Source organism: Temnothorax nylanderi, unplaced genomic scaffold (genome assembly GCF_030848795.1).
Source record: "Temnothorax nylanderi isolate EJ_2023f unplaced genomic scaffold, tnyl_v1.0 TNYL_tig0659_pilon, whole genome shotgun sequence".
Classification (NCBI taxonomy): Eukaryota; Metazoa; Arthropoda; class Insecta; order Hymenoptera; family Formicidae; genus Temnothorax; species Temnothorax nylanderi.
This window is the reverse complement of record NW_027249721.1, coordinates 27950-40976: the sequence shown is the minus strand read 5'-3', so window position 1 is coordinate 40976 and position 13027 is coordinate 27950. Positions and strand designations below refer to the sequence as shown.

General features: G+C 35.3%; 2 long non-coding RNA genes across 3 annotated transcripts; one reads left to right on the top strand and one right to left on the bottom strand.

Annotated features, from left to right (window-relative positions):
- Positions 1–3552: 3552 nt before the first annotated feature.
- On the bottom strand, positions 3553–6438 carry LOC139784677 (uncharacterized). The gene is made up of 3 exons (XR_011721633.1): positions 6106–6438; positions 5680–5907; positions 3553–5214 (listed from the first exon to the last, which is right to left on the bottom strand). It is a non-coding gene; the product is annotated as an uncharacterized lncRNA (long non-coding RNA).
- Positions 6439–10127: 3689 nt separating this feature from the next.
- LOC139784676 (uncharacterized) lies at positions 10128–12222 on the top strand. 2 transcript variants are annotated; one of them, XR_011721632.1, is made up of 7 exons: positions 10128–10305; positions 10452–10651; positions 10735–11100; positions 11168–11314; positions 11620–11828; positions 11899–12058; positions 12135–12222. It is a non-coding gene; the product is annotated as an uncharacterized lncRNA (long non-coding RNA). The 2 variants fall into 2 exon arrangements; XR_011721631.1 differs by having other exon boundaries at positions 10129–10651.
- Positions 12223–13027: the final 805 nt, after the last annotated feature.

Below are 13027 nucleotides of genomic sequence, written 5' to 3'. Positions count from 1 at the left end.
TTATTTGTGTTCACTGGGTACATACCATAAACACGTCTACTTTTGGTAAATTATTAGAATTACCTTTTACAAAGCCCGAATTAACCATTTTTTACTTTATATTGATATGATATATCGTCTTAAAACAATATTATTTAACACTGACACTGTTTCTGGAGATGTCATCGAGTTTTGTCGTGGTGACGTCACAAGTCCCGCGAGCCAATGAGATAGCGTTTCGTTTATGTTCAAATGTGACGCTTTTTAAAACATTATTTATAAAAATTTGGACTAACAAAAATATATTTATAGCAATTTTATATTTTTTACATTATATACAATATTATATATTTTTTTCAAAGCATTTTAATTTTTTGTATATATGTCGTTGGGTTTACCAGATAAATACAGACCCACGATAATAGGCCCAGACAGCACCATGTCTAAAATTGGGATATAAAACGTCTTTTAGCCATCTTTTAGACGTCTTATGTTCCGTTTTTGGACAAGTGTGCTGTATGGGGGCTTAGAGAGTTCTGGGCAATCAATCATCGCAGACTATTTCAAAATTAAGTTACTACAGGAAGTGAAGGACACGGGGAACATAAGTAAGGAAAGCGCATTTTTCTCTAAAGGAAAGAAGAAGATTCAAAAATGCTTTAAACACCATCAAAAAGGGCATTATGCTAACAAATGTCTGGAAAATAAAACGGAGAACGTCGATTCTACGAAGAAGCAATCGGAAGGAAGATCCAAGAGCAAGGAGAAAACATTCGCAGTCTATCTCACATCTCAAGAAATCTCAAAAAGCGCCTGGTACGTAGACTCGTGTGCTTCAACGCGAAATCACATCAGAACGCAACAATCTCGAAACATTCTCCCATCACTGGTTGCTGCACCGACATACAGATCAGCATGACGGGTTGCCCATTCGTGCAGGCGCGCATGGTCGTTCACAACTGCGTAGGCTTCGGCACATTATAATTATAATTACTCACATAATACGCTAAAGCCTACGCAACTGTGAACGACCATGCGCGCCTGCAAGAATACATTTTATGGTGTAGCATATATTATCCGAATTTCTGCAAATACACCACGGTTATGCTCAATTTTCAAGGTGTTCTCCAAGCACTACAAACTTTTTAGTAGCTTACAGGAGATAAAAATTTACAAAAAACACTATTCCTTTTACTTATACCTTTTTGGGCCAAAATCGGACCTTTTTTAAAATCCTCCTCTGACTTTTATTTACTCTAATAGCCAAATGCTAGCAGAATACCGGCAATATGCCAGCAGATCCAAACATGAATACGCAGTAGATTCCTGTCCACTGCGTCCTCATAATTAAGCTTAATTATTTTCTAGCAGCACGATCTGCTGCCACAATATGTAAGTAATCACAAAAACGCATGCAGCAGAAATCGCGCACAACGTGCCTTCGCGATCTGGTATCATGATATCACATTCTGCTAGATTTCTATTTCATTTCTACGCATACATCTGACACAGCAGATCATGCTTTGCTACTGCAAAAATTATGTCAGTATAGCATGCTGCACACAGTTTGTAAAGCCTGCTCTTAGCAGACGTGGCTATATGGGTATATTTTAATAAGAAAAATGTATATCGTGATAACTATAATGGTTTAGCTCAAGGTGGTTTATTATCTCAACTCGAACTATCTCTGTCCAAGCACCACGTACTCAGGATGTCGTCGCGTAAGGCTCACAAGAATCAGAACTCGGAAAAGGGGTGTGTTAGGAATAGAATAAAGGCTTTAATATAACTCTAATAACTGATACAAGGGAGTACTCGCTGTTATTCGTACGCACTCGGTTTTAACGGGCATTGGCCCTTCGTTCGGATTTCACGCACACCTCTCTCTATCTCGAGTTCCCTCGATCGACTTCCTCCTCTCGACTCCCTCTCCCGCGCTCACACACACTCTCTTCACCATCACGCTCGCTCGCTCATTGGCTCTCGCCGTTTCGCTCGGTTATTAGCCACTGCCATTGCACGCTCATCTCTATCTCTCTCACTCACAAGGGAACGGTCGGGGGTGTCCGAGACCGATTTGGATGCGCTTTGGATATGTTGTTGAGCATCAAAAAATATTAGACTCGTATTTTTTTTTTGCGGCTTATCTCGACGTTTATTGGTCGAAAAAACCCGATTTAGAACCTACCCGATTTGGATGCGCTTTGAATATGTTGTTGAGCATCAAAAAACATTAGACACGTGTTTTTTTTTTGCGGCGTATCTCGACGTTTAGGGGTTGAAACAACCCCTCGAAAATAACGGATTTTATAGTTTTTAGCGAATATCTTCGAAAATATAAGGCGTATGAAAAAAAGTTTGGTACAAAAGGTTTATGGCTTTTTGTGCTCTTTACAATGGCGTAATCAGATTTTTCAAATTTGTCACATTTTTTAATTTAACCCCACTCCCACCTATTATTTTTGCCAAATATAACAATTTTTCCAACGCAAATTTAAGAGCGTCAAATGCCAAATACATCCATGTGTATTTTTATTATGATACCATTATTAGATTTTTGGCAAGACGAGATGATATGTGGTATAGGCGTCGCCCTGTAGGTAGGAGTTGCGTTATTTCTGTTCAGTTGCGCCGTACGCTTAAAAATTTCCATTTCAACTCCGGGATGACCGAAAGCGCTGATGCAAAGGCCAGCGCAAGGCACTGACAGCGAGAGGTTAACGCTATTTCGAGAGTCCTAGACTAGCAACGGAATGTGAACAGATGTGCTGTGTCAGATGTGCTGTGTTCAGCACATGCTGTGTCAGAACAGTTGTCATGAACATGTAAGTGCATTTTTATTGTTAACTTTTATTGGTTTCTTACGCTTGTTACTTTTTTCTTTGATATTGAATATAACTTTTTATTCAGCTCTTACTCAATCTTTGCCAGTCTTGCCAGTGACTATATAATCTTTTTTGTTCATAAAATGTCACATTGTAAGCACCTACTATAGTATATTATGCACCAAGGAGAGAAAGCAGCGTTTTTCAGACGAGTGTGATTTGCCGCTCTCGCCTTTGGATCGGGTGGCAAACTTCACACTCGTCTGAAAAACGCTGCTTTCTCTCCTTGGTGCATAATATACTATAGTAGGTGCTTACAACGTGACATTTTATGAACGAAAAAGATTATATAGTCACTGGCAAGACTGGCAAAGATTGAGTAAGAGCTGAATAAAAAGTTATATTCAATATCAAAGAAAAAAGTAACAGGCGTAAGAAACCAATAAAAGTTAACAATAAAAATGCACTTACATGTTCATGACAGCTGTTCTGACACAGCATGTGCTGAACACAGCACATCTGACACAGCACATCTGTTCACATTCCGTTGCTAGTCTAGGACTCTCGAAATAGCGTTAACCTCTCGCTGTCAGTGCCTTGCGCTGGCCTTTGCATCAGCGCTTTCGGTCATCCCGGAGTTGAAATGGAAATTTTTAAGCGTACGGCGCAACTGAACAGAAATAACGCAACTCCTACCTACAGGGCGACGCCTATACCACATATCATCTCGTCTTGCCAAAAATCTAATAATGGTATCATAATAAAAAATACACATGGATGTATTTGGCATTTGACGCTCTTAAATTTGCGTTGGAAAAATTGTTATATTTGGCAAAAATAATAGGTGGGAGAGGGGTTAAATTAAAAAATGTGACAAATTTGAAAAATCTGATTACGCCATTGTAAAGAGCACAAAAAGCCATAAACCTTTTGTACCAAACTTTTTTTCATACGCCTTATATTTTCGAAGATATTCGCTAAAAACTATAAAATCCGTTATTTTCGAGGGGTTGTTTCAACCCCTAAACGTCGAGATACGCCGCAAAAAAAAACACGTGTCTAATGTTTTTTGATGCTCAACAACATATTCAAAGCGCATCCAAATCGGGTAGGTTCTAAATCGGGTTTTTTCGACCAATAAACGTCGAGATAAGCCGCAAAAAAAAATACGAGTCTAATATTTTTTGATGCTCAACAACATATCCAAAGCGCATCCAAATCGGTCTCGGACACCCCCGACCGTTCCCTTGTCAGTACTCGCTCGTTATCACTCGGCCATTCTGCTAATTACTCGTCCTCGGGTAATGATGTAGCAAAATCTCGCAGATGCGCAGGTTGGCGTCTCTCCCTTGTTAAACGCCGCGGCTGCAGGTTCTCAGCGCTCTCCACCGTGTCCTGCTGTTCCTCATTTTGGGCTTTCATGGTCTCTTCGTCCTCTCGATCAGGAATTCTACCTTCACTCGTAGATGCTTTCAACAGGGACTCTACGTCATCTGCATCATCGTCAGACGCTTCGTCATCCTGCGGTCGCCAGATCTTCAATTGGCTCGCGTGTGTGGGAGTCCGCCGTGAGCCGCCGTGAGCCGCCGCACAGTGGTCCCAAATCCCAAAAAGCCGGCCAAAAGTCAAAAACGTATTTAATTCGGGTGAAAGTCTGTACTCGGGGATTTTTGGGGTCGCTGACCACGAGTTCGAAGTCAAATTTCAAAAAAAAAAAAAAAAAATCGCGACTCCAGTATAGCTCAAAAATGGCGCCATGGCGAATAATCATTAAATTTCTTTCAAATTTCCTGCATAGAAATTTTCGAGGTCGCTGATTACGAATAAGTAAAAATATTCCTAAAAAACAAAATGGTGGACTCGATGTGGACGGCTACTTTGTGGAAAGTCAATTCGATTTGCACGGAATTTATTTTTTAGGAGTCTTCAACGTTGCTGATAGTGAATATAAAGTCAAATTTTGGAAATTATGATTGTGAATAAATTAAATGGAAAATGTAATGACAGTTGACATTTGAAGATTTGGGAAGAAGAGGATTGGAATAAAGTAATTAATCATTATTACAATGACAATGAACATTTATAATATATTTCTTTCATTCTTTCATTTCTAATCGATATAATTTTAGCATCTCTTACAATTAATCGCTGTCCTGTGAATTGTCATCATCGTCAGATGCATCGCTAGTATTATTTGAAGAAATCTCACTTGATTCTGTAACTGAAGGTGGAATCAATAGTTCAACCGCGTATGGGGATTTCGGCAAAATGTATGGATGCTTCAATTTTTTTGACACCTCCATTTCAACAATGTCAGTGACCACGTTGATATTTCCGTTCAATACCGATTTCACAAATATGAAAATTTCCTTTCTCGTGAAAGAAATTTGTTCGGTATTATCCAGAGGTTCTGTAGAAAATGGAAAAATAACATTAATAGAAGAATTAATTTTTGGATATGTTTTGAAGAAATGTCTAAGCAACAATTTCTATCCCTGGCGAAAATGAGAAGTGAGCGTTTGCGGAAGTTCATTGAGAGTTTAGAAACGGTCAGTAGAGAGTTCGTAGAGCGGAAATTGCAACGCTACAGCGTTTGAAAAACCCAACGGCGTTGTTTAAGCGTTCTTATAAAGTTTGAAAGCGTATAAACTCTCAAAAAACCCTCATTGAACGGTTGTCAACGCTTTATAAAGCTTCTTATTTTCGCCAGGGATTTGGTTTAAGAGCCGGGGTCGACAAGGGTTTTGACTTATTGCTTTTTCTAACACGACTTTTCAGAACGTGACCAAGAAATATACCACTACTTTTATTAATGACTTACTATTTCATACATTGTTAATAATAATTTCGAGCAACACATTCAAATTGTACTTACTTTCTGGAGAAGAATCCATTTTGCAGAATCCAAATCCGTTAACTTTTCGCGATTCTACACGCGTCTGAACTCTGTGTTATTTTCGACGCGCGACGAGTAAACAATGCGGCAGGCCCGACGCTCACGAACGGAATGCGTTCCTAAGCCAGGTAGGGACGCTTCCCCTTTCTTAACGGTCATAATACATACTAGGTGTACCACTACTACTATTCCAACCATTAAAAGTCCCTAGAAAAAATACTTTTTTTCGACTTTTGGCCGGCTTTTTGGGATTTGGGACCACTGTGCGCCGTAGGGATCGGACGTGCGGTGAGGAGTGTTCATTGCGTACGGAACTTGGCGGAAGGGGAAACGTGATGGAACGTAGAGGAATGAGTCTAGTCTGAAATACGTGACTGAATCTTACAAAGTCTCAAAGATACTCACTCTGACTTGGAGAGGTGGAGATTAGCCATTAAAGTTAAGTCATTGCGTCTCAAAGGATGGTGAGTCTCCTCACGGGGCTTGATACCCAGCGAACACAGTTTCTAACAGTTTTATAACTGAGAAGTTACAAGTAATATTACGTCTGTTATACTCTGTACAACGTAACTATAATATAAGAGGTTATTTATAAGTAATATTACCAGATTTACATTTAGAATACATATTGGATATATAAAAACTTATATTTAGGTAATATTGCATAAGAAGATTTGTAATATTACGAAAATGTAATTTGTAAGACATAGATGATATTACAAACGTTATTTGCAAAACACGTTAATGTTATATTAATTTTGCACACTGCGTATACTTATTGTCCATCAGGGGTCAGAAAATGGATCATAATAATCAAATCGAGTCATACTATTTTTATCGCTGATTAGACGTAATAAGAATACAATTATATATCCTTTAAGGTTGATAGCTCGCTTCCCGAACGCAGCCATAGTGAAAGTTCCCGTTTAGGCTAAAACTATACTGATTATTAAGGCTTATACTTATACATCATATATATATATATATATATATATATATATATATATATAGAATCGACATATGCGACATATCGACATATGCGACATATCGACATATGCGTCGATGGTCTTAAACCGCCGTGGAGAAAGCACGTGTTGCTCTTAACCTTTAATTGGACCAAAGTGATTAAAACTGTCGGAAAAGAGATTTGTTGCGGGGGCTAGAGGAACATTAGAGAAATGTGCCAAATAACCACAAATATCCTTGAGAAGGACAAAAGGCACGTGTTGATCGACGGTAGTGACCAAACGAGAACAAACATATATAGCTATAAATATAATACCAGGTATGTGCAATGAGAAGTTATTACAAAAAATCATAAATATACGCATTATGTTTATATATTAATTAATTCTTACTATATTTTTGGGTTATTTCATTAAATATAAAAATTTAATTTAATTTTAGTGGTAATTATTATTAAAAAATGCCAAAAGACCTACAATATTTGTCGAAGAGACGAAGAAATCAGCTAATTCGTCAAAAAATTGAATCCTACAGAAATACGGATATCTCTACAAATAGTGGTCCTTCTTCAGATCTTGCATTAGACGATGTAGTCTGTGTGGAAATAAACACTCCAACTCATTCGACATCTATTAATGTTACTAACAACGAATCAACCGTTGGTGACAATTTTGGACGTCTCTGCTCTTCGAATTCAGAGTTTTCATCTGTCACTTCACGTACTTCACCTGTAGTTGAGAATTATGAAGAAGATGCGTTGCAGATTGAAATGGAGCAACATACTGCCTCTTCAGGTTCAAATTTCTCAGAGATTGATGATATAGAAATCCAAAATTTGGATTTTGATGAAAACAAAGGTGAAAACAATTTACAAAATGAATTACGATCTTGGGTAAATACAGAGAGGATTTCCCACAGATCTGTTAAAAAATTATTAACAATATTGCGTAATAATGGACATAAAACTTTGCCTCAAGACGTCCGAACTTTAATGCACACACCCCGAATTAGTGAAATTACGACAACGGTGGGAAACGGTTCTTATGTACATTTTGGACTTGTCGTCGGTCTTCAGCGGTCAATAGAAAAATATTTCGTACAAGTTCCAGATTCTGTGAAATTGTTAATTAACTGTGACGGAATGTCTTTGTCGAAAAGTTCCGGGAGCCAATTTTGGCCTATTTTGGTGTCCATCCAAGCGGATGTTTATATAAGACCTTTCGCTGTAGGAATTTATCACGGGTACTCGAAACCAACAAATGCAAATGAATTTTTACGACCTTTTGTTAATGAAGTGACAGAAATTCAACAAAATGGTTTTTTTTACAACGGAAAGAAATGTTTAGTTGAAATTGCAGGCATTGTCTGTGATGCTCCAGCAATGGCTTTTGTGATGTCTACAAAAAGCCATTCTGGCTATTTTTGCTGTCATAAATGTACTCAGGAAGGAGAATACATTAACTCCGTAGTTTTCCCAGAAACAAATTTTACAATGAGAACCGACGAATCATTTCGTAATAAACAACAAGAAGAACACCATACAGGTGATACAATTTTACAGGAACTAAATATTGATATGGTTATTCAAATTGCAATTGATTACATGCACTTAATATGTTTAGGAGTTATGAAACGTCTTCTCCTTTTCTGGGTGAAAGGTCCGAACAATAGTCGTTTAAGTAAAAATAATCAAAAATATTTGTCTGATGCAACTGTAGCAACTAAATCGTCAATTTCATCTGAATTTTCAAGATTACCTCGCACTTTAACAGAGGTCGATAAGTGGAAGGCTACAGAATTCCGATTATTTTTGCTTTATGTAGGCCCAGTAATTTTGAAGTCAATACTGTCTGCTGCATATTATATTCATTTTCTTACATTGAGTATTGCAATAAGAATATTATGTGATCCGAATACATGTATAGCATTAAACGATTATGCTCGTCAGTTATTAGAATATTTTGTTAAGAATTATGAAGTTTTGTACGGACGACAATTCATGTCATATAATATCCACAATTTATTACATTTGCCTAACGAAGTTAAAACTTTTGGCCCATTAGACAAATTTAGCTGTTTCAAGTTTGAAAACTATTTAAAAAGTTTACGAGACAAAGTTCAAAATTCTCCAAAGCCATTGGAACAAATATATAATAGATTGCACGAAGAAAATGAAATTCCCGTTGTAAAAAAATCAAAATCATATCCAATTATACATTATGCACAGACAGGAACGCATATTAAGTGCATTGAACTTAAAGATTTCACAATTACAAGTAAACACCCGAATAACTGCTGTTTGTTAAAAACTAATGCGATACTAGTTGTAAGCCAAATTATCATAAATGAGAATGAACTATATCTTATTGGTGATTTATTTTCAGCAATTAAGCCGTTGTTTACAGAACCTTGTAACTCCTTCAGACTTAATATTTGTGAAATTAATAATTCTTCAAATGATGAAAATGTTACTATTTTGCTCTCTGAAGTTAAAAACAAGTGTCTAAAAATTAATTCAGGACGAGATACGTCAGCAATTGTCCCATTGCTTCATCATGACAATTAACAATTATGTATGGCAAATAAATATTTTAATATAATAAGAGTTTTTTGTTTATTGCATGTGAATAATTTTTTTCTAATATACCTAATATTTCTATTTAAATGTACGTATTAACGATAATTTTAATAATGCAGTATACTTGAACATACAATTGTACAATGAAAAGAGAAAAATTTACTTATTAAATTTACTTATTTTCAGTTTCACGAAACAGAAACGTGATTTCCACAAAATGTCTATGTTGTTAAGAAGCGTTTTTTCGATGAAGTACATTATTTTCTCTTGTACTCGCCGTCTAAAGGTAATATTTATTTTTTTATTTTTTATGATTTTTGCACATATTATTTCACTATTTTCAAAATGGTGCTAAAAAGACTGACATTGAATAAAATCAAGTACGTTGTAAAAGTAGGGAAAATGCAAGAAAAAAATATTAATTTTGTTTCGCTGTTTTAACCTCAATATTATTGTATTTAGAATAGAATAAAAATAGAACAGTTATAAAATTTACAAGAAACTAAACTTTATTTTTATTTATAATAAATAAAGGTTTATTATTTGTAAAAAAAATATATATATCAAAAACAGCAATCAAATTTGGCGCCTTAAATCAGGAGCCAATAACGCTACTCCGCAACTAAGCGCGTACAAGGGTCCGTTCCGAGCCACGCATGAAGCGCTGCAAACATCACTCCATTTTCGTTGCACATCGTATATCAAACGAAGATGGAGCGATGCCCACATGCGCAACTCGGAATGCAGCCCAAGAAAAGCGTCGCTAAATGAAGCGAAGAAGGTGTAAACGTAGACGTGAGTCTCAGGCCGTATTTAAATCTCCCGCGTTTGCCTACGTCAGCGTGCGCATTTCGCGCCTTAGTGACCCCGCGAGCGCTCATTGGTCAATTACCCCACATGACTCGCTCGTGGCGGGTTCGTGCCGGCAGCAGCGGATCCCTCACCGGTCTTTGTCATCCGAAGTATCTAGAATCTGGAAGTATCCAAACGTGTACGTGATTTTCGCGGTAACACCGTCGCATGCCTATACCTGAGTGCAATAATTGCAGTCTAGTATAAAGGTATGTACAGGTTAATACGAATTTTCCTATACATAGACTATATATCATTGAAGAATATAAGAAATTCAGTAAAAGAAACTCTACAATTTTGCCATGGGGCCCATAAGCAATGTCTGATACACACAAAATTCTTATTTGTTTAGTAGAATGGCTTATGCAGTTGTGTGTTTTATCGACAATACCGTGTCGGAAGTGCCGACAAACTGGATACATGAAGATGACAATGAAGTTATGTGCTGGTGGCCACCAACCTCTGTAAAAAACGTATCAACGTTAATATCGAAACGGGCGGACCCTGACAAAAAGTCGTGGAGCTTAATCTCTGTGAAAATACAAAAATACTTTGGTAAGAATTATAACCTTTATTTATGAAACTGTTTGTAGTATATATATATTTGTGCACTATTTCATTTCTTGTCTTTTTCTTAGCGTCAGTAGAGAAAGCGAGAAAAGCTGCAGAAGATGATAATTATACATCAACGGATGATCAACGCATGGGTAAAGGGCAACGTAAAAAGAAACCTATTCACGTCAATCATTCAGATACAGATGAAAATGAAGAAAGGAACAATGATAAGAAAAATCGTAGATCCAGTTCTAAGAATATGAAAGTTTATGGTAGAAAAAAAGTAAATGTACCTATTAACAAAGAACAATCTGAAGATGATCTTACGGGGAACGAACAGAACATTGATAAAGCTCTTCCTGCATGGCCTACAGATCTAGAAATACAGAGTTCCCAAAATAATGCTAATATTGGCGTTAAATCTGTAACAAATAATAATTAAAACGATGGTAAGTTTGCATTTTTTTATATTTTAACCCTAAAACATACACGGATCTTTTTAAATTTGGATTTCAGTGATGCAGACAACTGGGCGTGAATTAGTTAGAGAACATTCTGAAATGTCAGCATCTAAAAGTGAAAGTAGTGGTTCTGAAAGGACGTGGAATACGAACAAGAGCACAGAAAATAATACTGTATTAAATTTCCTGGAGAGAATTGACGGTAAAGTTCTTTTCTTTTTACTGTAAACATTTATATAAATTAATAAATGTACCAATTCCACGTACAAATACGTTTTTAAAAATACAATATTTGTCATATTTTAAAATTAAACGAATATGTTATTTGGAAGTATAGTATAATATTGCCATTAAAGCCAAAAAACATCTACTTCTGTCTCATATTTATCATTATATAAAATTGATTGCGTTGTATAGAACTACAAAGTAAGAAATAAATAAAAATTTTACTTTATCCAGATTTATCCTTTTTTTATTTATAAATATTATAATATTATTTTATTCCAGGAAATGTCGAAAATTTAATGCGGGCTGTAGCAGATATGCACCTGGAATTAGATGATGTTTCAGCACAACTGACTAACAAATATATTCGCAACGGTCAAAATAAATCTAATACAGAAAGAATTAAGACGTTTTTACCATTAAAATGTGTTGATGATATTAAAAAAATCGAAGCTGAGTTGAAAAATGACAAAACTTTATATAATGAATATGTAAGTACAACAAAACAAAATTTGATTCTATTTGCATACTTAATAAAATCGTTTTATTTCACACACACAGGAAGCTTTTTTACAAAAAATCGGAGGCCATTCACCGAGAGAACATGTTAGAAATATTTTGGCAAAAGTCTTTTCTAATGAATGTGCAATGAAATGTTCCTGGAAAGGACGCAGACAAAATTTTGCTGTATCAAAATTATTGGTGATTACAGTAATGAAAGGTATATTCACCTATATATTTTTTGTAATATATTTGCATAATGAACACAATTCAAAGGATTTTGCCTTTCTTTATAGACGTCATTTTGGGACATCACGTTGTAACAGAAAAAGACCTGGATACAATATCTGCGGAGTGGTTCCGATTTGCAAAGCAACGGAAAAATCGAGAGGAAAAGGAGAATTAAAATTAAAAGCAGAACAAACAGCCTGCTATATGGTATTCTTATTCTTGTCCATTACTTTTAAGTTTACTACACATTTTTAAATGCATTACATATTTTATTTGTGTTGAATTCCAAAGATTAAAAAAATTTTTATTAGCAAGTATTAAATGCATTACATATTTTATTTGTATTGAATGCCAAAGGTTAAAAAAATGTTCGTAAGTATTTAATGTTTTTAAGTACTGTAAAATAGGTTAACTGGCCCATTAGGGTAACTTTGTCCGAAAAATATTTATTTTTCCATGTAACAGTTGTGTTTACTGCTTGATTCAATCGATTTTGATGTAAAAAAGTAGGTTTATCTGAATCAAGCAAAATATACTCACAATCAGTTGCTACATGGGAAATATTTTCTATAAGCCAAAGTTTATTATATATTAACTTTAGTATTGAATACCAAAGACTGTACAAAACTTTTTATTGTTTATAAAAAATAATATTAGCGTATTGTGCACAGGTTATCTTGTAATGTTGTATTAATAAAAATGAGCAAATAAGTACATTTATTTTGTATTTTTATTATAAAAATTTCTGCTACCTCTCCTTTCTGCTATCATATGTGTATATATATATATATATAATATATGTAAGGTTCGCAAAAATATAACATAAATATAACAAATAACAGAATATTTATATTCCATTCAATTTAATTAATAATAACAAACAATATTTCTCATATGTAACCGTAATGAAACAAGCAATATAACATGTTATGTACATGAGTAGGAAATAATAACTAAC